At 52.3% G+C, this 27,683-nt stretch overlaps 1 protein-coding gene across 2 annotated transcripts in view; it reads left to right on the forward strand.

The window, feature by feature from the left end:
- RNF216 (ring finger protein 216) overlaps nt 1–27,683 on the forward strand; it is an 883,004-nt gene that overhangs the window by 248,058 nt on the left and 607,263 nt on the right. The gene's annotated exons all lie outside the window — the stretch shown is intronic.

Consider the following 27,683-nt stretch of genomic DNA (forward strand, 5'->3'; position numbering starts at 1 on the left):
ACAGGGTCACTACACAACTCTAATGGATAATACAAGGCTATCCGAGGTGTGCAATCTATGAGAGGCAGTATGATTGATTTAGCCCAGTTAATACCGAGGCCAGAGTACCATTCGAATCTTACGTACTCCCGGATAAGTTCTGTTAAGTGGGTGTCTGGCTCACGCACATACAGCACCATGTCGTCTGCATACATGGAGACTGCCAGTGGTCGCTGATAAAAACGCAGCGCAGCTTGAGCATATCGCTGCTGGAGAATACAGGCCAAGGGCTCCAAAACTAGGGCAAATAAGGGCGACAGTGGGCACCCTTGCCGTGTTGGATCCAAAAGGAATCAGACATGGCCGTTAATTCTTACTCGTGCCACAGGGTCAGTATACAGCAGTTTAATCCAATTTGTAAAAATAAAAGGGACCCCCATGCGATGTAAAATCTCGAACATATATTTACAGGAGATAGAATCAAAGGCCTTGGCGGCATCTAACCGTACCGCCACCGCTGGCAGAGATGGCTCCAGTGCATGCAGCACACCAAACAATTTACGCAAATTATGCGATGTGGACCTGGCAGGGACAAATCCGATTGATCAGGAAGTACCATAACTGGCAGTAGTAACTGCAACCGAGTGGCTAATACTTTCTCTAGGATTTTTACATCAGTGTTTATCAAGGACAGTGACCTGTATGAATCACACCTATCTGGTGCCTTGTCTGGTTTCAGTAGGGAGACCACCAATGCTTTTCGCAGTGTGGGGGGAAGAATCTTGGAGTCGTATGCTTCCATGTACATTTCAAGAAGGACAGGGGCTAAAATATCAATATATGCTTTATAAAATTCGGCTGGGAGGCTGTAAGAAAGTGGCTCTGTACATACTGGACCAAAGTAAGGTTCAGTGTGCACAGAGTCCACAGTCCCCAGAGGTTTGGCAGAGGCTAAAGTTCGATATAACCTTACTTTTTAAAGTGGTAGCTTGGTCGAGCAGTAAGGCAGTATCAGACCGTGTAAAGCATTTGTTGTACACACTCAGTCAGCAAATGGTCTCACACACTCAAGAACTGAACTCTAGGCCAATGGTTTGTATATAAAAATATTTAGTTGTTTTATTTTAGAACCAACAATAGGTATCAAAATATACTTTCTCAGAATGAGATGCTTTGGTTAAATACTAGCAATAGGCAATAAACATTTGAATGCAATAGTTACAGTTGTTGCAATAGGCAACACAGTTCAAACACAATTATAACTTTGAGCTCAATGGGAGTTTTTAACTAAATGCAATTTCATTTACTTTACGTATGATTTTCTTATCCAGGGTTGGATCCTGGATTCAACCCTGGTGCATTTCCTGTAAACAGTTGAAAGAAATAGTTTTTGTTTCACTGGCGATTTTTAAGGAATATTTGTAAGTTTCAAAAATCGACACTTGAAAGAATTTCTGGCAAAAACCAGGCAATGTTATCCCATGGAGGAAAATCAAGTTATCGGTAAGTACGGTTGTAATTACTTTTCAGGGTCAGTGCTGGGCACCAAGATCCAGCACTGGGATCCCTCCTGATAGCAGGTGAGTAATTTCGTTTTCGTTGATCGGCTGATTTTTAGTGAATATTTTAAAGTTTCAAAACTCGACACTTAGAAGAATTTCCAAGTGAAACCAGTCAATGTTACCCTATGGAGAAAAAGTGAGTTATCGGCTTTCAGGTAAGTACTCGACTGGCTGAGTTAAGGTTCTGGGCATAGACTCAGGGGTCTACCAGGGTCAGTTAGGTAGTTGTTACACCCTCAGGGGCACAGGGGTAGCCGGGTGCAGAGAGTTAGGCCCGATGTTAGCCTATGGTGGGCAGGGGGCCTTTGGTTGGTGGCTGCTAGCAGGCAGGCCACGTGGCTGTGGGAGCTGGGCTCCTGGTCACTTGCTCAGGGTAAGTGGGGAAGAAAAATAGGACAGAGGTTGCACTCCCAGGGACACTCGGACGGCTGGGTGCAGGGTGTTTGAGCCTTCGGGCGCTCAATGGATTTCAATGGAGAAGCTACAAAACGAACAAAGGCTGCAAGCTCGGGGACGAAGATTCTTCAGCTGGGCACAGGGGGCCGCAGGGCGCCGGGTGCAGAGGTGTCTTTTCGCGTCAGGAAATCTTACCCTCAGCTGGTCGCGGTTGGAGGGGTCCCTGGTTCTGAGGCTGCAGGCGTCGTCAGGAGCGTTGAGGTGGGTCCTTGGGGGCTGGATTCTTGGTCACAGTCGTCGGAGGGTCATCCTCGGGGTCTTTGTCCACTCAGGCACAGGCCAGGCTTGGCGGGTGCAGGAGTCGCGGTTCCTGGTTGGCACCAGGGGCTTGTTACTTGCTTTGAGTAGAACCACTGCTCGTGGGAGTCCCAGTCTTTTTAGAGTCACAAGGCAGTCCGGTCCTCCAGGGTTTTTAAGATTGCTGACCACTGGAGACGCCGGGTTTCAGCAGGAGCAGGTTCGAGGGTCGATAGGGCTGGGGCCAAGTCAGTTGGTGTCGTCCTCTTGTTAGCAGCTGCACGGCAGGTCTTCTTTCTTCGTGTTCTTCTTGCTTGTTTCGGATTCGGGATCTGAGGAAGGAAGGTTCAGGGTGCCCCTAAATACTAAATTTAGGGGCGTTACAGGTAGGTAGAGGTCAGGGACCAATGGGTCCCTTCCCTGGGGTGGGTACATCCCCTATCCTGCCACTCTCCAGTGGGAGGGGGGCAGTAGCCTAATCCTGATTGGGCAGGGTTCCCCATCCTCAAGATGGCGAGAGCCCGGAGTTGTGCTTCACCTCGCCTCCCCCACCTGAGGGGTGGAGTTGGCAGAGGCTGGCACACCCCCTTTCCTCACTGGGGTTTTCCAGCCAGAGTGGGGGTCAGAACCGGTGGGGGCCAGTTGCTGAGTACAGCAAGTGGCCTGGAGAAGCTAACAAAGGCGGCATGCCTTTGAAGCTTCCCCTGCCCATCCTGGGGGAGGAGACCTAGCACCTCGCCCAGGATGTGCATTGTTGCAGGCCCAAGAGAGCGGATTGCTCTCTACCCAGGGGTTCAGCAACATGTCTGCTGTGTGGCAGCCTAGGCAGCCTCTCAGACAGAACGTGGATTGTAGGTTAGGTTCAGGGGGCAATTCTAATTTGCCCTCTGTCGTGCATCTAACATTCAATCCCACACTGGCATCAGTGTGGGTTTAATGTGCTGAGAAGTTTGATACCAAACTTCTCAGTCTTCAGTGTAGCCATCATGGTGCTGTGGCGTTCGTGTTGACGACCTCCCAGCACAATATACTCTTAATGGCAGCACTGCGCTTACAATGCCCAGGAATGGACCTGGGTACTGTAGGGGTACAGGGCTCATGCACCTCTACCCACACGACTGGCATAGTGCACCCAGCTAGAGGGGTGACTAAGGTATGCCAGGGCATGGCACACAGGGATATGTGCCATGTCAACTCTGTTTTGTTCTGCACCAAGAACCTCAGCCTGCAAAGGCAGTGCTTGTGTGTCAGGGTACAGGGCCTCTAAGGGTGGCACAATAAGTGCTGCAGCCCTTAGGAGCCTTCCCTGGTCACAGGGCCCTGGGTACCTAGGGTACCATTTACTAGGGGCTGACATGTGGCCAGAGATGCCAATTGGGTTTTGGCTTCATGCAGTTTTAGAGAAGGAACACAGGCCCTGAGTACCGGATTGTCAGGAGCCCAGGGCACCCTCAGTCAAAGTACATCAGGAATTCAGCCAAAAGTGGGGGCATACCATGCAAGAAAGATGGCACTTTCTCACAGAGGCCGTCCGTGCCCGCCGCCTTTCTAATCGGAAGCGCAGTTATGGCCTCGCGAACTTCACCTAATGTTAGCGGGTGCATCAAAAATTCTTGTTGGTTACGCGAGAGCCACACAAGCGCTTTGTCATCTAGATATTGTGCTATATCTTCTTCAGGCGCTATCTGCCGTTTTCCATACATACAGCAATAATAGTTTGCGAACACATGAAGAATATTGGGTGCATCATAGTGTGTAAAGTCGCCGTCCATGATCGCCTTTACTATATAATTCCGCCCACGCAAATCTATGATCCTGCTGGATAACGTTTTACCAGGCCTGCCCCCTTCACTGTAATATCTAGCTATGTGCCTGCGTGACATATGAAGAATTTCTTGATCATACACCTAATTATATTTGGTGATCTTTGTTTTAATATTCGCTAATACTGTAGGATCCGCAGTGTTACTATATGCACACTCCAGCTCACTCAGTTCACGCTCCAGTCTGCTCATGGTGTCACGCAGAGACTTTAAGACGCCAGCTTGCAGTCCGATACATGCTCCTCGTATGGTCGTTTTGAACGCCTCCCAAAGTGTCCCTTCACATGAGACTGACCCAGTGTTGTGAGAGAAATAATCTGTGATTGCTTCACGAATGCCTTCACAGAAGAGTTGGTCGAGCAAGGAGGAGGGTTGAAGTCTCCACTGGTACTGTGGAGGATTATGTGTTGGTAAAGACATAGTGAAAAGGACCGGCGAGTTATAGGACAAGGTCCGAGGTAAGTGCCGAATATGAAGGGTCTAGGACGCCACATCAGCAGTGACCAGCCAGTAATCAAGGCGAGACCACGACTGGTGAACATAGGAATGACACATGCCCTCTCGTGTATGTGGATTTCGCAGGCGCGAGAGATCAATTAGGTCTAGATTGTGCATACCAGTGAGCACCGAGGATGTTGCCTTTTTCACGGTGTGCTCCGCCGTTGAGCAACGATCAATGTTGGGTGACAATACAACATTGAAATCCCCCCCACAGATAATGGTAGATGGAGAGAGTTTATATATTTTACCCCATAACGTCTCATAAAAGGCAGGGTCATCCGTTTTCGGCCCATAACCATTGACTATTAGTACTTGTGTACCACACAGCATACCCTGTACCAGTATGTAACGCCCTAACACATCCTCTTCGACATGTATGGGATCAAATGGGATGCCTTTTTTGACCAATATCTTGACGCCTCTCGAGTAAGAGGAGTAGGAAGCAGCCAGTCGTACCCCCGCCCACCTGGACGCCACTGACAAAATAGTTTGCTTAGTCAAATGCATTTCTTGCAATAGCGCAAGTTGAACTTTATGACGGTCTAAATAGAATAGCACCTGTCTAACCTTCCTAGAGTTAAGACCCCGAACATTCCAGGTCAGCAATGAAACACCTTTAGCTTTAGCATCCGTCATTCCCTGTGGAGAATAAAATAACTATCATCTCATATAGCTCTTTACAGTACTTGTCCAGATCTGTCGATGTTGTGTGTCGCATGCAGTGTGAAAAACATATAAATCCCCAACATCCCAACCCTCCCACTCTAGCAGCAAAACTGTGCTTAGAATCCCTCCCCATACAAGCAAACAACATCCACGCAATTGCTTAAAACACAAAATGTTCTACCACGTAGAAGCGCGAAGGGAACCGTAAACTGTGGTGGGGTACTCCCTATTTGAGGGCACCAGTGGCCGTTTGCCCCCCCAGGTGGTATCAGGGGTGGTCGAGGGGAGAGTGGATGAACGACCCACCCACAGGTGTATATTAACATGAGGAAATTCAGAAATAAACATAAGTAGCACCCTGGTACTTAGTGACCACATTCTGAAGAAAGCTAGCAGGTTCACATACATCATCAATTATATATAGAGAACATCATAGTGCGCATTTGGGTGCGGTTAACATGGCAGAACAATCAGAAATTTTATAGAACAGTCGATGCTACAGTGGTGCTAAGTTCTGTGCATCAGTAGACTACATGCACCCCATTATGTGCCACACATAAATACTCTCACGTGGTCAGTCCTCAGTGTCTGTACCAGCCTCTGCAGCACTCGTCGATTCCTGATGTTCAATCTGGCGTACATATTGTAGGGCTTCCTTAGGCAACGTGAAAATTCGAGCTTTCCCTACATGTTGGATGCGCAGCCGCGCAGGATAGAGCATAGCATAGGGAATCTTGAGCGTTTGCAGTTTCTTTTTCTCCGCCTGAAACTCGCGACGTGACAGCTACTGTAAAGTCCGGGAAGAACTCTACTTTCATCCCCTGGTAGTCCGCAGTCCCTTTTTCCCTGGCTAGACGCAGAGCCGTGTCTCGATAGTTCGAGTCTCGCTATGATGGGACGTGGTGAGGCTCCCGGCACAGGCTTAGGCGCAAACGAGCGGTGAGCTCTCTCTGCAATTAATCTTGCTGAAAAATGTTCCGCTCCAAACCTATCTTTAAGCAAGGTCTCAACGTACGTCTCCATGGGACCCGTGTTGGTTGACTCCGGAATCCCAGTGATGCGCAGGTTATTCCTGCGGGAACGGACCTCAAGGTCCTCGCTCTGCGCTTGGATCTTCGCTAGGAGCTTTTCCTTGCTGGAACGCGAGACACTCACGACCTCCATCTGGTCCTCCGCCGCCGCCATGCGCTGCTCTGCCTCCGCTATGCATGATCCTTGTTTATTGGTCTTAGCCGCCATACCGTCCATTCATAGGTTGAGGTGATCTATCTTAGCGTCAATGGACTGTAAGCTCTGCTGCATTGTTAACATCATACGTTCCAACTTGGTGCTAGCACCTGCCTCCAACTCTGGCTCAGTGTTCGATGAGGCTGGAATTTGGGATTTCGTCAGCCTCCGGGACTCAAAGTTCAATTTTGTCTGTTGCTTATCTGTCTGACCCATGTTGCTAGTTCCTCCCTGGTACCGCCTGTGGAACGCCACCGCTTGCAGACTATGATAGTCCGGTTCCACGTATAATGTATTCTATTTATGAGGGTCTCGCAGTGTAAGGGATATCGTGGCCTCTCTATGCGCGGAATCCCGCTTAGAATTAGCATGTTACTGCACAAGTGATCAGTTCTAAGATGGTGCAGCACTGACCCCAGCCGTGGCGATAAGGCAGCGCACGCCACTCCATGTTCCATGCACTGTGTGACAATATAGAGCCTCAGAAAAGTGCGACTGCGCAGGTACTGGCAATGAAGTAGGGGCAGGTCACTCTCAGAAATCGGCTCCCCGTGCGGACACTGCAATCCACCAAGTCAGGCACCCAAGCAAAACCGCTCCATCAGCAGTTTCATGGAGGAGTCACAAGTTACTGAGCAGAGTTCTGAGCTTTAGTACTCACTAATGGACTCCCCGGGGTGTAATGCCGCTCACACAATTTCCGCCTTCTATCAGGGTCGAGGCAGGGGAGACAGCACCCTCTGTAATGGCAGCAACAGTAGATGGAACTTACTCACAGCGCCATGGAACCGCATCTATGGCCAGCAGGCAGCAAAGCGAGGAGAGAAGAATGCGGCTGTCAGCAGGTATCCAGCATATTGCTCTGGCATGAAGCAGGTGGGAGCATAGACGAAGATTGGGTCGCTGTTCAGCGTTTTGCATTTGTCAATTACCGCTATCCAAAGCGGGCCGCACCAGACACTTCCCAACAGTACAGGATCACAGGGCCCCCAAGCAGCAGTTTGCGCCATGCAGCGGCGGCAGCGCTACAGGCCAGAGCAGACGCGAGGGCGACGCACTTCACCGCGCAATGGCCTCCGACAGTCTGGAGTTTCGCACGCCGCCGACCAGTGCGTGGGAGTTACGGATACTACTAGCAGGCCCTGGCGCACCGCAACTCAACCTGGGCAGCAGCACAGGCAGGGATTGGGGCCGTTCCTGTCAACAAGTAGAGCGCATCAAGCTCCTGGCTGTAGTAAACAATTCAGGGTTCCCAGCGGCCGTTTCAGCAGCGACTGGTGTGGAGGCGGGAGCAGGCCCGACACCAAGGCACTCAACTGCACAGCAGGGACAGATGGATCGGAGCTCATGGAACGCCAGTTGGCGCACGGGAGAAGCAGCAGAGAAGCTAGAACTCACAGCTTGCCCCACAAAGATGTATCAGCGGCAAGAACCAGCACTGCAAAGGAGGCAGACAGCAGTACAGAATCGGCCAGATTAGCGGTGACCAGCTTCCAGCATACCTTACGGCAGCCATTTTGTCCGGGGTAAAGACCGGCAGCAAGTGGCAAACTGAAGCCCAGAGCATCGCCAGCAAGGTAACCAAAGCACTCCTAATGTGCTGAGGCATCAAACTGTGAGTGGTGCCTGTGGATGGAGTCGTTCTTGCCGGATAATGTACGGATTGTTCCCTCAACCAGCAGAGCAGCACTAAGGTGCGGCCATTTTGCTCCGGGCTCTCTAGCGCCCCCCCCAACTTTAGAGCGTGTTTAACGAGAAACCCCCTCAACTTCACCAAAGATCTCACTCTGTCTCATGGTCAAAGATTAATGGATTAGATAGCGAGTTGTGCCAGTACTGAGTAGTTTACCACTAGACATAGGAGGATAAGAGAACACTTTTTTTATGTTTTGAGCGCTGGTAATTTTCACCCCTTAGCAGCATCCACGACAGAGTTTCCATTCTTCAGGGTGTGTTTTTTGTCTCAACTAAAAAAGGTGCAACTTTTGGAACTCCAGTGTTCCACAGTAGTAACTGCTACTTCAGACCCTGAGTTGCGTTGTAGTTTTTCACCCCTTCAGCAGTCTCATGAGGAGATTGAACCAATTTCTGGTGTTTGTCTAAGTCTACAGCTTGTTTTCTCACCGGAGATTAAAGCAATTGCAGATGACTTATTTTTATTGGTTTTTAAGAACTCCTATCCACCTACATCCAGCGGCATGCGAGGAAACAAGTGCAGGTATGACTCAGAACTTGGTCAGGGACCCTTTCTTCATGCTCTTCCAGACAAACGGAATTGCAAGTTGACATCTTGATCTACACAATTAACCTTTAGAGAAAGATTAATAACACCCTATCCTATGATTTGCTAGCCAGTGTATTTCCTTGTCAATATCCCTTCATTTTGATATGTAGAATAATTTAACCGTGAAAGACTTTCAAATGTGAAATTCATTTCTGTCATCTTTGAGGAACACACATCAGTATCTGCCTTTTCCTAAGGCCTTGAAGACCTCTTTATTCACGATACGCCTGACAGTTTTACTATGATTGCACTTACTTGGCAAACGGATACCTTTTTTTTTAGGTTGCATGGTGCTGTAAAAGTTAAAATAATAATCTAAGTAGAACCCCTCATGTACCTCATAAGCCTATCCCTTCCAGTCTGTCATGGGTCCTTTATGCTGCGATGCACAATTCATTGCATAGGAGGGAAATCATAGAGCACCACCTCCCTGAAGCTGCTTTCACCTTGTTCCAAGGACATTGTCAGCTTTTATATGCCCAGTATAGCCCAGATTTTATATAACCAGGCCCTGTGCTGTGGAGTTCTGTCAGTGTCGAATAGAGCGGTAATAACCTGGCCAGCAGCACACAGAGCAAGTGCCATCTGCTTTCATTTCAACAAATACAGCAGGAATGCTGACAACATATGCTGGGAATCTAGGTATCTGTGTTTGAAGATGCTATCAGTTTTGGCAAGGACACCCACCCAGAACCTTTTGAGTTTGGGGTAATTCCAGAGAATGGGGAGCAACCTTCCCATATTTCCAAACCCCATTCAACATGACTTGTGGAGTCTGTGGGAGTTGGATACCAATATTTGGTAGGTTTTTTGTAATTGGCTCCCGATCTTCAGAACTACTGGCTGTAAAACGAGTCCTGTGAAAAATGTCCTCCAATTCTGTTTCTGTGAGGGGACAGCATATTTCTACATCCCATATCTGTTGACATATTATTTTCTCCCTTGGCTTGGTTGAGCTAGAAGCTTGTAAATTTTTGACAGAACCTCCTATCGTTTTTTTTGTGTGTGTGAGTAACCATTTTTAAAAGTGGTCAATGGTCTACTAGCCAGTAGTTTTAATACTTTGTTTGAGACCCATTGTTTTGTCCCTAGGCTGTGTATTCTTTCTGAGTCTGGGAGATCATAATCTTGTATCTGAAAGAGACATGTTAGTGATAGATTCCTTACCTTAGAATATCCCCAGGCGTCGGACTGGATCCGGAAAGTTTTCGTCAGCAGTACCCCTGCGCGTCAGTAGTCGTCCTCGTATGGCTCTACGTACATCGCTGGTGTAGCTGCCGAGATGACGTCGGAGCTGCTTCCACACGCGCTGATGTCAGTTCTTTCTTTTTCCATGCAGCAGCGCAGATCTGAGAGCGGTACCCCTAGTTAAAAGTTTTAACTTGGTTTCTGACAACTTGTTTTGTCGAGTTCTTGACTCCTGGTGCAGTAGGGATGCCCGGGTTTAAGTTCTTTAGGGCCTGCCGCCGAAACATGTCGGTAGCGGACCCGCATGACGTGTCTCTTCTGCTTGGGGCACGCCCATGACCCCGAGGCGTCCCCCCCCCCCGATTGTCGGACCATGGCGCTGAAAGCTTTGCAGGAGCGTTCCCGACAGCTTTGCGGGAGCGTTCCCGAAAGCTGTTGGAGGTCCGGCAATTGGTTACTCGCCGATCGAGCTCCCGTGGGAGGTCAAGGGACCGTTCATGGAGCCATCGGCATCGCTCGCCGGAATCGGGGACAGGTAAGTCTAGGCGCCATAAAAAGTCGAAGAAGCGACGTCGCTCTTCCTCTACCCCTCACTGGTCGCAGGACGCGGTGGAGGGGGCTGGCGGTCACTCCCCCGCGGCTCCGTTGGAACCTCTGTTTTTGCCTGCGGCCTACCCACCCTTTCCGGACCGCATGCGACTTCGGATGAGGTGCAGGTCTTCAGGTCTGCCTTGCGCCATTTGTTTTCCCCATCTGGTCCCTCCGGAGCGCCTATGGGCCCCCGCGGATCCGTTAAGAGGGTCTGCTTCCGTGTCCCCGCCTTTGGCCTCGGCTATGCCGGCACCATACCCAGCGGGTGGCGCCGAATCGGGACTGGTATCTTACCCCCCCCCCATTCCATTTCTTGGTGGGGAGTTTGTCCCATTTACCCGGGCACCTCGCCTCTTCAACAACCGGTGGACGAAGGGGAGTACTGGGAGGGGTCTGAAGACCGTCTTGCAACTCAATGCAAGGATGAGCCTGAATGGGAAGGCGATGTGGATGGTCCAGTAGATCTGGATTTTCCCCACACCCTGGTCCACTGTCGCCTTCTTCCGTGGCTACAGAGCAGGTTGGAACTTTTTCAGTGGTGTTGTGTCGGGCGGCTGAGGCTCTTGACCTCGACCTCCCTTCTGTACCTATCCGGACCAATCTCCTGACCGAGGTTGCTCAGGTCTCGTCTGCCCTAGACCCGCAAGACTGGCTGGTAGCGTTGGACTTGCAGGATGCTTATTTTCATATCCCCATCCTGCCAGCCCACCAGCGTTACCTACGGTTCACGGTAGACCACAAGCACTTTCAGTTCACTGTGCTCTCTTTCGACCTTACCAGCGCCCCTCGGGTGTTCACGAAAGTGATGGCGGTGGTCGCAGCTCATCTTCGCAGATCAGGGGTTTCAGTCTTCCGCTATCTCGTCTCCCACCTCCAGACTACGGCCGACCTTCATTTGCTGGGGTTTTCCATCAACGTGCCGAAGTCGCACCTGATTCCCTCTCAGAAGCTCCTCTTCATCGGGCGGTTCTGGATATGGCGCAGTTTCGGGTTTATCCTCCCGAACGGCGAGTCTGGGACATTCGGGCTATGATTCTGATCTTTCTGCCCTGGTCCTGGGTTTCGGTCAGGAAGACCCTGAGGCTGCTGGACCTCATGGCCTCCTGCATCCTGCTGATCTATCATGCCAGATGACATATGCGGGCTCTGCAGTGGGACCTGAAGTTCCAGTGGACGCAGTATTGGGGAATCCTGTCCGACTACGTCCAGATCTCGGAGGGCACTGCACAGGACTTGCAGTGGTGGCTCACGGACCAGCGTTGGGTCAGCGGCAGATCCCTCTCCCTTTCCCAACCGGAGCACACAGTAGTGACGAACGCGTCCCTCCTGGGATGGGGCGGCCACATAGGAGAGGCGGAGATCAGAGGCCTCTGGTCTCTGGCGGAGTCCAAGCTCCTTTTGGAGCTCAGGGCGATCCTACTTGCACTGAAAGCATTCCTTCCCTCTGTCAAGGGGAACGTAGTGCAGGTGTTCACAGACCACACCACCGCCATGTGGTACTGCAACAAGCAGGGCGGGGTGGGGTTGTGGACCCTATGTCAGGAGGCTCTGAGCCTCTTGACATGGCTGGAACATCAAGGCATTTCCTTGGTGGTTCAACACCTGGCAGGTACCCTCAAAGTCAGGGCGGACGAACTCAGCTGCAGGTGCATGTTGGATCGCGAATGGCGTCTTCACTCAGAGGTGGCGCATGGTCTCTTTCAGAAGTGGGGAGAGCCTTGGTTAGATCTGTTCGCCACCGAAGAGTTTCCATGGCGGTGCTCGCTCGGAGACGCTTTTCGTCACGAGTGGAGTTGCGGTCTATTGTACGCCTTTCCGCCTATACCACTTCTGCCCAGAGTGCTGAAGATCAGGCGCGACTGGGACCAAGTCATTCTTGTGGCACCGGACTGGGCTCGAAGAGTTTGGTATCCCGATTCAACTGCCTCTTTGGGAGGATATCCTGTCGCAGCAACAGGGGACGGGCCTCCACCCGAATCTGTCCAGCCTCCACCTCCTTGCGTGGAGATTGAGCGGCGACAGGTGATTCCATTGACTTGCCTCCTGAAGTCTGTAATGTGATTTTGGCAGCCAGGCGTCCCTCCACTAAAACGGTATACGCCTGTCGGTGGAAAATATGTGTGGCATGGTGCACAGCAAAAGCTGTAGATCCTATTGCTGCCTCTTTCTGAGGTCCTTTTGTTCCTTCTCTCTTTGGACCAGCAGGGCTCTGCTCTGGGCACTATCCAGGGCTAACTTTCTGCTCTTTCAGCCTTTCTTAGGCTGCCTGATCAACCTTCTCTTTTCAAGTCCCCAGTTGTCAATAGATTTCTGAAAGGCATTACTCACCTTTTCCCTCCTATTCCTTTTGTGATGCCTCAATGGGACTTGAACCTGGTTCTCACATACTTGATGTGCGCTCCCTTTGAACCTCTTTATAACTGTCCTTTGCGGTTATTAACTTTGAAAACTGTATTCCTGGTGGCCATCACCTCCGCTCGGCGGGTGAGTGAGCTCCAAGCTCTTTCCTGTAAACCTCCTTTCCTGGCAATTCATCCGGGCAAGGTTGTTCTTCGACCGCGTCCCTCCTTTCTACAAAAAGTAGTCTCTGCCTTTCATCTCGGGCAAACTGTCACTCTGCCCACTTTCTTTCTGCCTCCGCTCCCTTCGAGAGAAGAGGAGAGGCTCCACCGTCTGGACCCAAAACGTGCGCTTTCGTTCGATCTCAACCGCACACAACAGTTCTGGGTGGATGACCAGCTCTTTGTTGGCTAAGTGGGCGCCAAGAAAGGCCAGGCTGTGCACAAGCTAACTATATCCCGATGGGTTGTCTTGTGCATTAAAGCCTGTTACTCTCTGGTTAAGAAGGAACCACTGGTTGGGCTACGCGCCCATTCTATAAGGGTGACAGCAGCCACTACAGCATTGGAACGGGGTGTCCCACTGCAAGACATCTGTCAGGCGGCCACTTGGGCCTCTCTGCATACTTTCACTAAGCACTATTGCCTTGACACTCCGGTCCGGAGAGATGGCTTCTTTGGCCGTTCAGTTCTCCATGACTTTCTGGTGTAATCTAGACCCACCACCGGGGTTGGTATTGCTTGGGTATGTATTCTAAGGTAAGGAATCTATCACTAACGTCTCTTTCAGATGCACAAGTTACTTACTTGTGTAAAGATACATCTGTAAGAGACATTAGTTAGTGATAGATTCCTTCTGTAGTAGGGGATCTCTGTGTATAGTCATAATCTAGTGAATAGTCCCGCCCATGTGCGTGGACCCCGGAGCAATAAAAAATAATCTCTAAAAGGTGACAAATCATGCAGACCTGCATACACCTTTAAGAGAGAATTTAATTTAAAGACAAATAATGCAGCCTATACCCACAGGCTACACTGTCCAGTACTTCAACTAGAATTCCACCAACATCCACAAACAGCACTGCCTGTCTAGTTTTTCTCCCCATAAGAAAAAACCCTGCCTCTACCAGCAAAAGCCTCTGGAATGATAGAGAGGAAGGAGTGGACAGACAAGCCCCATAGGCTGCCATTATGTGGCTTAAAACAGGATACTGTGCCTTTAAGAAAACTTTCCAGGTTTCCAGAACTTTCCCCAGTATCCCAGAATGCCCAGCAGGTCCCATTTACTTTCAGTTCTTTTTTCCGGCTCCTGCTAGCAGGACCCTGGAGCATTGAGCTCTCCCCTTTTCAAGGGTGTTTTTTGGAGATTTTGTCAATTTTTGTCACTTTTTCAAGTGCTTAGTAGCTGGTACTGTCAACATGCCTGGCTTGTTCGACAAGTGCTGATCCACACGAGGTGTGTATCGGTTGCCTTCCCCAGTCCCACGTGCCTGAAGACTGTACCATCTGCCACTCGTTCTCTGCCAGGACCCTGAGGGACAGAATGAAAATCAGGCTTCAAGTTCTGGAGGAGAGAAGACTGAAGGCACCAGGTGGGTCTGGAGGGGCTGATTTGGCCCATACTGAGGCCTCTGGGGGGCTCCCCAGGGGCAGGAAGACCAGTAAGCGCTCCCCCTCCCCGGCGACGTCGAGGGCGGCGACGTCGAGGAGGATGACCACCGTCTGTTCGCCGTCTCCCCAGGGCTCTGGGGAGAAGCGGCGTCGACGATCGACGTCGAGGGACCTGAATAGGCCGCCGTCGACTACATCTGCATCGTCGGCAACGACGCCGTCTTCGGCGCCGTCCAGCAGTCGGCGTCGAGATCGGACCCGGCGTCGGCGCTCGCCGTCGAGGGGAGATCGCCGTTCGCCGTCGATGAAGAGGAGACGGTCGACGTCGCCGCCGAAGAGGAGATCGACGTCGAGACGCTCGAGGTCGAGGAGATCGCCGTTGAGGCGCAGGTCGCCGTCGAGGCGCAGGTCGACGTCGAGGAAGAGAGTCACCGAAATCGGTGTACTCTGGTGTATACGCCTCCTCGGATGCCTCCGTCACCGCCTCCTCTCCCACCTCCTCCGACTCCTCCTCCTCCACCACCACCAACGCCACCACCACCACCGCCACCTCCACCACCACCACCACCACCACCGCCTCTACAGCCGCGGACACTGCCTCCGCCGCCCCCGCCTCGGTCGCTGCCGCGCACTCCAGTGGTACCGCCGCCGGTTCCCCCGCGGTCGGTTTCCCTTCCGAGGTACCAGACTCCGCCGCAGGGGACCCCGAAGCCACGACGCCCGCGGTCGCCGGGACCGGCTAGACCGGCGGACAGGCCGAAGCCGAAGAGGTCGCGCTCCCGCTCTCACAGGAGGAGAAGGTCACGGAGCCGTGGACCGTCGTCGTCTGACTCAGGACGACGCCGTAGGAGGCACAGGTCCCGGTCGCACACGCGCTCTTCGACCAGAGACTTTTCCCCGACGCTGTCGGACTCACCGGGGACGAGGGTGTCTCCGGTGGACGATTTGGTCTCTTTCCAAGAGGTGCTGTTGAGAGGGGCAGCAAAGTTGGGTATCACGGTGACGGTTCCCACACCCACGACGTCTGTGATATTCGAGACACTTCATAAGAAACATCTGTCTCGCCCTCTACTGCCTCTTGTACCAGGACTGGTGGAACCCGCGTTGGAGCTGTTCCTCACTCCCGCGATGACGAAGGCCGCCCCCTCCAGGCTCATGAAAAAGTATAGGGCCCCGGAGTCGGACCCTACCTTTTTGAGAGTGGACCCGAAGCCGGATTCGGTCATCGTGACGGCGGCGAGGAAGCAACATGCGCCCGCCCCTTCGTCGACGGTCCCGCCTGACAAGGAGAGCCGCTGGCTGGACTCTGCGGGCAGGAAGGTGTGTGGGACCGCCGCCACCATCATGAAGGCAGCGAGTGCAGGGGCTTTGTTGGGCCGTTACGACCGGGCCCTGTGGGAGTCCCTGCAGCAGTTTGCGGACCTGCTGCCCCGGGACAAGGAGGACTTCTTGGAGACAGTGTGCGAAGGCATGCTGGTTTCTAATCAGGTGATCGGCGCAGCGGCGGATGTATCCTTGCTGGCCGCCCACGCCTACTGTCATGGCGTCCACCAGAGGCGGCATTCGTGGCTGCGCCTGACGTCCCTCAAGCCAGAGGCGCAGCAAGGAGTGGCCAACCTGCCCTTCTCGGGGGAAACCCTGTTCGGGAAACATGCGGACGATGAGATGGCCCGCATGAAGGCGGAGGCGGAAACCCTGACGGCCGTCTGGTTGGAGAAGGCCGAGAAGAAGAAGCGCCCGTTCCAGAGGCGGTTCGGGTCTTCGGGCAGAGGGCGTGGGCAGGGTTCGGGACAGCAGCAGCAACAGCAGCAGTTCCGCAAGCCCTTCCAGAAGCGCCAGAGGGGTAGAGGAGGCCAGCAGGCTACTACCACTACCAAGGGCCCGGCCGGGTCTCGGCCCTGAGCGGCTACTTCCCCCTCAACCGTTACCCACTCCAGTGGGGGGAAGCATTCAATTGTTTCCGGCAGAGTGGAGAAAAATTACTCAGGACAAGTGGGTACTGAATATTGTTTGCAATGGATACAATCTTCGGTTTATCAGCCCGCCTCCAGCGATTCCGCCGGTCAGCTCTCGCTTCCAGCTGAGAGAGCTCCAGGCGGAGGCAGACATCTTGTTGAGAAAAAAGGCGGTAGAAGAAGTACCTCTGTCTCAAAGAGGAAGAGGTCTGTACTCTCGGTTCTTACTCGTTCGCAAGACGGACAAGAACGAGTTCAGGCCCATTCTGGATTTGCGACAGGCAAACAAATGGATTCGCAGAGAGAAGTTTCGCATGCTATCGTTGCACCAGATTTACACTCAGCTGCAACGGGGAGACTGGCTCTGTGCCATAGATCTACAGGATGCGTACTTCCATGTGCCCATAGCAAGGAAGCACAGGAAGTTCCTGCGATTCCAAGTCGGCGCCAATCACTATCAATACACAGTACTGCCATTCGGGCTAAAGTCTGCTCCCAGGACCTTCTCGAAGTGCATGGCGGTGGTGGTGGCACACCTGCGGAGGAACAAGGTGTTTGTCTACCCGTATCTGGACGATTGGCTGATCAAGGCTTCATCCTTCTCGGAAGCACAAGATCACTTCCGTTGGACGTGCGCTCTCTTACACAAGCTGGGGTTACACGTCAACATGTCCAAATCGGTCACGACTCCGGTCCAGTGCATACAGTACCTGGGGGCCTCCATCGATACGCGGTCAGCAAGCGTGTCTCCTTCGGAGGAGAGACGGTTATCACTCCTGCGGAAGGCTCAGGACCTCAGGACTGCTCCTTCGACGACAGTGAGGAAGGTGTCTTCTCTACTGGGATCGATGGCCTCCTGTATCTTCCTCACGCACGGCTTCACATGAGACCACTGCAGGAGTGCTTGGAGGATCAGTGGGATCAGAGGACAGGCTCTTGGGACGACAAGATACGACTGTCGCTGCATGCTCTTCAGTCTCTGAAGTGGTGGTGTTCGGCGGAAAACCTCCTCAAGGGGGTTCCCTTCCACAAGGACATTCCCACGACGAGTGTAGTGACGGATGCTTCTCTCCAGGGCTGGGGAGCGCATTCCGGGGACTTGCAGATTCAAGGAAAGTGGTCTCCTTTGGAATCGACGTACCACATCAATTTCCTGGAACTCAGATCTGTCTTCCTGGCACTGAAGGCCTTCCTTCCGTCCTTCCAGACCACCTCGCTGCTGATACAGACGGACAATACAACCACGATGTATTACCTCAACAAGCAGGGGGGGTCGAGATCGCGCACTCTGTCGCAGGAGGCGCAGGCGATCTGGCGCTGGCTGCTGGCCCGAGGACTGACTATTACGGCCACGCATCTGCCAGGGGTGCAGAATGCTCAGGTGGACGCCTTGAGCAGGCTGATTCAGGAAAACCACGAATGGGTCATAAACGATGAAGTACTAGGAGAAGTCTTCGCAAGGTGGGGGACTCCAGACGTAGATCTGTTCGCCACCGCCGAAAACAGCAAATGCCGAGACTTCGCATCCAGGTACTACCAGCGGGGGACGCTGGGGAATGCGCAATGGATCAATTGGTCGAACAGCTTTCTGTACGCTTTTCCCCCCATTCCCCTGATTCCGGCAGTGCTCATCAAGCTGTCCCAGTCCAGGGCGTGGATGATCCTGATCGCCCCGGAGTGGCCCAGGCAGTGGTGGTTCACGGACCTTCTTCACCGGTCTCTCCTTCCTCACATGCGGTTGCCGTGCAGGCCGGACCTTCTCACGAAGTTCGGGGGGCGGATGGTGCGCCCCAACCTCTCGTCTTTGAGTTTGGCGGCATGGCTCCTGAAATAGTGCAATATGGCCATCTTAATCTACCAGGCGATTGTATGGACATTCTGAAGGAGTCTAAGTGACCTTCCACTAGGACATCCTATGCTTACAAGTGGAAGAGGTTCTGTATCTGGTGTAAGTCCAAGAACTTTGATCCGACAACATGTAAGGAAGATGTCATCCTTCCATACCTTTTACATCTGGCGCAGTCTGGCCTTAATTTCCATTCCATTAAGGTTCATCTGGCTGCTTTGACTGCTTACAGGAAATGCCCTTCACAGACTTCCTTCTTTCAGATCCCTGTGGTCAAGGATTTTTTGGAAGGCTTGAAGAAAGTGTTTCCTCCCGTCAGACTTCCCTCGCCTTCCTGGGACTTGAATGTGGTGCTGTCCAGACTGATGAGGGAGCCTTTTGAACCCATTCACAAGGCTTCATTGCAGCACCTATCCTGGAAGGCGGCGTTTCTAGCGGCCATTACATCGGCCCGCAGGGTGAGTGAACTTCAGGCATTATGTTGTCAAGAACCTTATACTGTATTTCATGCTGCTAAGGTTGTGATGCGTACTCACCCTAAATTTCTTCCTAAGGTTATCTCTGATTTTCACGTCAACCAGACCATAACTTTACCTACGTTCTTTCAGAATCCCTCTTCGCCAGCGGAAAGGTCTCTCCATTCCCTGGATGTTCGGAGGGTGTTGAAATTTTATCTGGATAAGACCAAGGATATTCGTAGGTCTGACCAATTGTTTGTTAATTATTGCTCAGTCAGGACTGGTCTTGCGACCTCTAAGCAGTCCATTTCTCGGTGGATTGTGTCCTGCATACAATTGTGTTATCAAAAGGCTAATAAGACCTTAGGGTGTAAACCTAAGGCTCATTCCACCAGGGGCAAAGCTGCCACGACGGCTTTGCTGCGTAATGTTCCGATTGCGGAAATCTGCAAGGCGGCCACTTGGAAGTCTGTCCATACCTTTGCTGCGCATTACTGTCTGGACACGGATGCCAGGGCAGATGCTCAGGTTGGGCAGGCTTCGCTGCGAAATTTGTTCGCACAGTAGTGGTAGTGTCTTGTGTGTTCTCCACCGCTTTTGTTGTGTGGGGATGGGCTTGCCATTCTATTCACTAGATTAGGACTATACACAGAGATCCCCTACTACAGAAGGAGTAGTTTCTTTTCTGTAACTCCAGTTCTGTAGTAGGGGTATCTCTGTTATAGTCATAGGCGCCCGCCCTCCTCCCCGGTGGAGAGATACTTATTCATAGGTAGAATGCTACAGGTCTGGCGTGCTACGCCTTCAAAAAGAACTGAAAGTAAATGGGACCTGCTGGGCATTCTGGGATACTGGGGAAAGTTCTGGAAACCTGGAAAGTTTTCTTAAAGGCACCGTATCCTGTTTTAAGCCACATAATGGCAGCCTATGGGGCTTGTCTGTCCACTCCTTCCTCTCTATCATTCCAGAGGCTTTTGCTGGTAGAGGCAGGGTTTTTTCCTATGGGGAGAAAAACTAGACAGGCAGTGCTGTTTGTGGATGTTGGTGGAATTCTAGTTGAAGTACTGGACAGTGTAGCCTGTGGGTATAGGCTGCATTATTTGTCTTTAAATTAAATTCTCTCTTAAAGGTGTATGCAGGTCTGCATGATTTGTCACCTTTTAGAGATTATTTTTTATTGCTCCGGGGTCCACGCACATGGGCGGGACTATTCACTAGATTATGACTATAACAGAGATACCCCTACTACAGAACTGGAGTTACAGAAAAGAAACTACTCCTTACCGCCCGCCCATCCTCCCTGTTCTGCGAACTGTTCTCTAGGGTAGTCATCCCTTTCAGGGCCCTAGTTCTATTGCACCAGTAGTTGGTCTCTGGTAAGGCTCTGCGCTTCTGGCGCGGAAAAGTTGTGTACAGAACTGACCTCAGCGCGCGTGGGCTTGTCTAAGTAGCTCTGACGTCATCTTGGCGGCTACGACGCCAGCGACGTACGCGGAGCTGTACGACGACGCCTACCGACGCGCTGGGGTAATGCTGACGAAAACTTTCCGGATCCAGTCTGACGCCTGGGGATATTCTAAGGTAAGGAATCTTTCACTAACTAATGTCTCTTACAGATATATCGTTACACAAGTAAGTAACTTGTGCTTTAGGTTCTCAAGTGGAAAGATACCGTCCAAATCTAACAGATATCAAAATAATCAGGCTTGGATATGATGGGAGTGAGAGGTAAGGGGAACGTTGTAAACGCCTTCTTCAGGGAGTGAATCAGCCATTGAGAACATAAACCTCAATCAGTTTGCAGAGGGCTCTTGTTATCTTTGAAGAGTGCACCTAATCAGTGGCTATGGTTTTTATTACGATAAACATCTTCTTGAGAGATAATTGTTATTCAAAATGTTTGAAACGATCCTGGATTACTCTGTATCTAAAAAAAAAAACCAAACGGGTTCTTTGACCCAGGCAGTTACCATCCATGTGAGGGGTCTAGTGCACTCAAAGATAACCAGAAAGTAGTTCAGTTCCAATTGGTTCACGAACTGGAGACCGGTACTCTTTTATCCAAGAAACAATCTGGTTTCCGTCCAGGTAGTGGCACTTCTGTAGTAGGGGAATCTCTGTTATAGTCATAATCTATGAATAATCCCCGCCCATGTGCGGGGACCCCGGAGCAATCAAAAATATCTCTTAAGCTGTCCCGCATTTGCAAACCTGCAAAGACACTTAAGAGACAGACAAAATAATACAGCCTAATCACCACAAGGCTGCACTGGCCAGCACTTCCTCTGAAGTGAACACAAAAGCCAAAATAAAGTTGAAATGTCATTTTTATTCACATTTGACATGTTCCTTTATTATCACACACTCCCTTCACCAAAATCCCTTTAAACAATAGAGAGGAAGGGGTGGACAGACAAGCCCTATAGGCTGTCATTATGTGTCTGCTAAAGGGATACCGTGCCTTTAAGAAACTCTCCAGAGACCCCCGGTATCCCAGGATGCACAGCCAACACAAGTTACTTTCAGTTCTTTTTTCCGGCTCCTGCTAGCAGGACCCTGGAGCTTGAGCTCTACCCTTTTGGGTGGTTTAATTGATTAAAATCGGATTTTTTGGATTCAAAGTGGTTTCATTCGACGTCTAAAGCCTTTGTCTACTACTGCCTGCAATCTGGAGCAGTTTTGGCCCACTCTCAGCATGGCTTTATTCGATAAATGCCCTGAGTGTGGGAGGAAGAAGGCTAAGACGGACCCACATGAGGTGTGTATCCTCTGCTTGTCGCCCTCACATGTCCCAGCTGCCTGTGACATCTGCAGCACCTTTTCGAAAAGGACCCTGAGGGACCGGGAGAAGACTCGCCTTCAGGGACAGGAGAAGCAGAGGACCGGTGAGACTTCAGGGCATGGAGGGTCCCATTCCCCCTCCTCCGCCCATGCTTCAGCCCCTGGAGGGACCTCCGGGCAGAAAAAGGAGCAGAAACGACACCTACCGGCTGGTAGGTCGCGTTCGACGTCGAAGGCGACGACGTCGACGGCGAGAGAGAAGGCACCGGTATGTTCGCCGTCGATCCAGGGCTCTGGGTCGCGGCAGCCTCGGCGTTCGACGTCGAGGGAGGGGCCGGCGAGACCCGGGACCGGGTCGCCGTCGCAGGTGTCACGGTCGACGTCGACAACACATCAACGTCGTACCGAGCCCCATGGACTGCACTCGCCGCCGTCTACCCACGGCTCGACGCTGACGGAGTCGACGCCGAGATCCCGGCGCCCGCCGTCGAGGCGGAGGCGGTCGACGCCGAGACGCAGGTCGACGTCGAGACACCAACGATCGACGTCGAGACATCAACGATCGACGTCGAGACATCAACGATCGACGTCGAGATACCAACGATCGACGTCAAGATCGCAGCAGTCGACGCCGAGGCACCGGCGGTCGACGTCGAGACGCCAGAAGTCGGCGTCGAGGAGGCAGTCGACGTCGAGGCAGACACCCCGGCGACGGCGATCAAGGCGGGGCTCGACTCCGAGGAGGCATGGGTCGACGTCGAGGAGACTTGGTTCGACGTCGAGAGGACGATCGACTGCGGGGCGGCACTCGTCGTCGAGGGCGAAGAGACGCCGTTCGAGGTCAAGGTACAGTTCGACGTCCCAGACATCGGGGAATACGTCCTCGGTGATTACGATCTCCAGTCGAGGATCGGGAAGGCGCGGACGTTCGCCTTCGGTGGCTTCCCCGCGGGACAGGCCCGCCAAGAAGAGGAGAGTGGCCGCGAGCCCGGACAATGATGATGGGGGCTCTCCGGCTAGAAGTGATGGGGCTTCAGACCATCTGACCCCGCTGCGTACCCAGCGGCCTCCTTTGCCTCCGGTGCCCGACCTTCCACCGGCGCCTCCACCGGTGCCTGCACTGCCTCCTCCTCCTCAGCCTCCTCCTCTTCCTCCGCCTCCTCTTCCTCCTCCTCCACCTCCTCCGCTGCCTCTGCCCGTGCCTCAGCTGCCTGCCTCACCACCGCAGCCACCGCCTCCTCCCCCGAGGGTCCCTCACCGGCAGAGATCTCGCTCTCGCCCTCGCAGGCGATCACGGAGTAGGAGCAGATCCTCCACTCGCTCTGGACATGGTCGACGGAGGTATCGGTCCCGTTCCAGAGGGTCGAGGGGCACGTACTCTCCGGGGGCTGGCAAGTATTCGCCCTCGCTGTCAGAGACGCCTCCTTCCCGCGTCTCTCCAGTGGATGACATTGCCACGTTCCAGGAGGTGTTGCTGAGAGGGGCTGCGAAGTTGGGGATATCAGTGACTACCCCTATTCCCACTACGTCTGTGATTTTTGAGACTTTGCATAAAGTACATCTGTCGCGCCCCCTCCTCCCGCTGGTCCCAGGACTGGAGGAACCTGCGATGGAGGTGTTCTTAACGCCGGCTGTGGTGAAGCCGGCGCCCTCGAGACTGTCAAAGAAGTACAGGGCCCCTGACTCGGATCCGGCGTTCCTCAGAGTGGACCCCCCACCGGATTCTGTTATCGTGGCGGCGGCTCGTAAGCAACATTCTACGACGCCTTCCTCCACGGCTCCCCCGGATAAGGAGAGTCGCAAAATGGACTCCTTGGGGAGGAGGATGTGCTCCACGTCGGCTACTACAATGAAGGCCGCTAGCGCCTCCGCTCTGTTGGGGCGCTATGACAGGTCTCTTTGGGACTCCCTGCAACAGTTCGCGGCCTCCCTGCCCAGAGACAAGAGGGAGGATTTTCAAGAGGTGCTGAACGAGGGCATGATGGTCTCTAATCAGATAATCAGTGCGGCGGGGGACGTGTCGTTGTTGGCGGCCCATGGGTACTGCCACGGCATACATATGAGGAGGCATTCCTGGCTGCGGCTGACTCCGCTCAAGCCGGAAGCGCAGCAGAAGATCGCCAATCTACCATTCTCTGGCACGACGTTATTCGGGTCGCATGCGGATGACGAGATGGCCCGCATGAAGGCTGAGGCGGAGACTCTGAAGGCGGTGGGGCTGGAGCGGCCTAAGGAGCAGAGGAGGTCCTTCCGTTCCTCGGGCAGGCGCAACACCAAGCAGAGGGGCCAAGGGCGTCATTCGGGCCCCCAGCAACAGCCCCAGCAACAGCAGCAGTACCAGAGGCAGCCCTTTCAGAAGCGCCAGAGGGGCAGAGGCCAGCATCAGTCCTCGGCGGGGAACAAAGGCCCGTCCGGGTCGAAGCCCTGAAAAGTTACTTCCCCCTCATCCGTTACCCGCTCCGGTGGGGGGGAAGTATTCAACACTACCTGGCAGAGTGGAGGACAATAACACAGGACAAGTGGGTGCTGAATATTGTTTGCAATGGCTACTGTCTTCGTTTCACCAGTTCGCCTCCACAGATTCCACCAGTGCGCTCCCTTTACATGGTGCGGGAGCTCCAGCGGGAGGCGGACGTTCTATTAAAAAAGAAGGCGATAGAAGCTGTTCCTTTGAGGCAAAAAGGAAAAGGTCTCTACTCACGGTTCTTTCTCGTAAGAAAAAAAGACAAGAACGAGTTCAGGCCTATTCTGGATCTGCGTCAAGCAAACAGGTGGATCCGCCGAGAAAAGTTCCGTATGTTGTCCCTGCATCAGATTTACCCTCAGTTGCATCGAGGAGACTGGCTGTGCGCCATAGATCTGCAGGACGCTTACTTTCATGTGCCGATCGCACCGAAGCATCGCAAATTCCTGAGGTTTCTGGTAGGCAACAACCATTACCAGTATTCCGTACTCCCGTTTGGCCTGAAGTCTGCGCCACGGACGTTCTCCAAGTGCATGGCAGTGGTCGCGGCACACCTGCGGAAGACCAAGGTGTTTGTGTACCCTTACCTGGACGACTGGTTGATCAAAGCGTCCACTTATCAGGAAGCCCAGTGCCATTTCAACAGGACGGCGGCTTTGCTTCACCGTCTGGGGCTGCACATCAACATGACGAAGTCAGTTCCGATCCCTGTGCAGTGTCTCCAGTACTTGGGGGCTTCAGTCAATACCTTGACCGCAAGCGTGTGTCCTTCGGAGGAGAGACGCTTATCGATCCGTGGGAAGGCTCTGCATCTCATCTCAGCCCGCTCTCCTACGGTGAGGACGGTGTCTTCATTACTGGGGTCGATGGCTTCTTGCATCTTCCTCACCCCCAATGCACGTCTGCATATGAGGCCCCTGCAGGAATGTCTGGAGGATCAATGGGACCAGAGGAGGGGGCGTTGGGAGGACAAGATCCAGTTGTCTCAGCACGCTCGGCAGTCTCTGAAATGGTGGTGTTCCCCAGAGAATGTCTGCAAGGGGACCCCTTTTCACAAGGACATTCCGGCCCAGACCATAGTGACCGATGCGTCTCTCCAGGGCTGGGGAGCGCATTCGGGCCCTCTTCAGATTCAGGGGATATGGTCGCAGATGGAGACGACCTACCATATCAACTTTTTGGAACTCAGAGCAGTACACTTGGCCTTGAAGGCGTTCCATCCCTCCTTCAGGACGTCCTCCCTGCTGGTTCAGACGGACAATACTACGACCATGTATTACCTCAACAAGCAGGGGGGCTCCCGGTCACGCACCCTGTCTCGGGAGGCACAGGCGATCTGGAACTGGCTGGTGGCCAGGAATCTGACGATCACGGCGACCCACCTGCCGGGAGTGCAGAATGCCCAAGCAGACGCGCTCAGCAGACTCGTTCAAGAGAACCACGAGTGGGTGCTAAACGACGACGTGCTAAGAGACGTCTTCGCAGAATGGGGCACTCCGGATATAGATCTGTTCGCCACGGCAGAAAACAGCAAATGCCGCGACTTCGCGTCCAGGTACTACCAGCCAGGGACGCTGGGGAATGCACTATGGATCAGCTGGTCCAACAGCTTTCTCTACGCCTTTCCACCCATTCCCCTGATTCCGGCGGTGCTGATCAAGCTGTCGCAATCCAGAGCCAGAATGATCCTGATTGCTCCGGAGTGGCCGAGACAATGGTGGTTCACCGACCTTTTTCACCGGTCTGTTCTGCCACACCGGCGCCTGCCGTGCCGGCCGGACCTCCTCACGAAGTTCGGAGGGCAGATGGTTCACCCCAATCTCTCGTCCTTGAGTTTGGCAGCATGGCTCCTGAGCTAGTGCAGTATGGACACTTGAACTTGCCTCAGGACTGTATGGAGATCTTAAAAGAGGCTAAGAGACCGTCTACGAGGACCTCCTACGCCTATAAGTGGAAGAGATTCTGCTTATGGTGCAAGGCGAAGGACTTTGACCCTACATCCTGTAAAGAAGACGTTATTTTGCCTTATCTGCTGCAGTTAGCTCAGTCTGGGCTTAATTTCCAATCTATTAAGGTTCATCTCGCAGCTCTGACTGCGTATAGGAAGGGCCCTTCTCAAACCTCATTTTTTCAAATCCCTGTGATTAAGGATTTTTTGGAGGGTTTGCGTAAGGTGTTTCCCCCTGTTAGAAGGCCTTCTCCACCTTGGGAATTGAATGTGGTGTTATCTAGATTGATGAGGGAGCCTTTTGAACCTATCCATAAGGCTTCGCTGCAGCATTTGTCTTGGAAGGCGGCCTTCCTTGTAGCCATTACATCGGCCAGGAGGGTGAGTGAGATTCAGGCTCTGTGTTGCCAAGAGCCGTATACTGTTTTCCATGCTTCTAAGGTAGTGATGCGTACCCATCCTAAATTTTTGCCTAAGGTGATATCAGATTTCCATGTGAATCAGATGATAACTTTGCCTACGTTTTTTCAGCATCCTTCCTCTCCGGCGGAGAGGTCTCTGCATTCACTTGATGTGCGTAGGGTGTTGAAATTCTACCTGGATAAGACAAAAGATATCCGCAGGTCGGATCAACTGTTTGTTAATTATGGTTCGGTAAGAACTGGTTTAGCTACCTCAAAACAGTCCATTTCCAGATGGATTGTTTCCTGTATTCAGCTTTGTTACCAAAAAGCTAATAAAACATTAGGGGGTAAGCCTACAGCACATTCGACTAGAGGAAAGGCGGCTACCACCGCTTTGCTTAGGAATGTTCCCATTGCTGACATTTGTAAGGCTGCCACCTGGAAGTCAGTCCATACGTTTACAAAGCATTACTGCCTGGACTCTGATGCTAGAGCAGATGCGCAGGTTGGACAGGCTTCGCTAAGGAATTTGTTTGCACAGTGATTTGTTGGTGGTTGGTCTTACTCCACCGCTTCTTGTTGGTTGGGATGGGCTTGCCATTCTATTCATAGATTATGACTATACACAGAGATCCCCTACTACAGAAGGAGTAGTTTCTTACCTGTAACTCCAGTTCTGTAGTAGGGGTATCTCTGTTATAGTCATAAGCGACCCTCCCTCCTCCCCGGTGGAGTAACCTGACAGTATCAGGCCTGTTATACACCTTCAAAAAGAACTGAAAGTAACTTGTGTTGGCTGTGCATCCTGGGATACCGGGGGTCTCTGGAGAGTTTCTTAAAGGCACGGTATCCCTTTAGCAGACACATAATGACAGCCTATAGGGCTTGTCTGTCCACCCCTTCCTCTCTATTGTTTAAAGGGATTTTGGTGAAGGGAGTGTGTGATAATAAAGGAACATGTCAAATGTGAATAAAAATGACATTTCAACTTTATTTTGGCTTTTGTGTTCACTTCAGAGGAAGTGCTGGCCAGTGCAGCCTTGTGGTGATTAGGCTGTATTATTTTGTCTGTCTCTTAAGTGTCTTTGCAGGTTTGCAAATGCGGGACAGCTTAAGAGATATTTTTGATTGCTCCGGGGTCCCCGCACATGGGCGGGGATTATTCATAGATTATGACTATAACAGAGATACCCCTACTACAGAACTGGAGTTACAGGTAAGAAACTACTCCTTCTCCTTCTTCATATGAGAGATCAGCTATTGCATCCAGCGGCTAAAGATCAGAAAGCCTTATTGATGTTATTACATTTGTCTGGTGCATTGGATACAGTGGACCAGAATCTCTTGCTGTGATGGCTAATCA

The sequence above is a fragment of the Triturus cristatus genome, chromosome 10, assembly GCF_964204655.1.
Source record: "Triturus cristatus chromosome 10, aTriCri1.1, whole genome shotgun sequence".
Classification (NCBI taxonomy): Eukaryota; Metazoa; Chordata; class Amphibia; order Caudata; family Salamandridae; genus Triturus; species Triturus cristatus.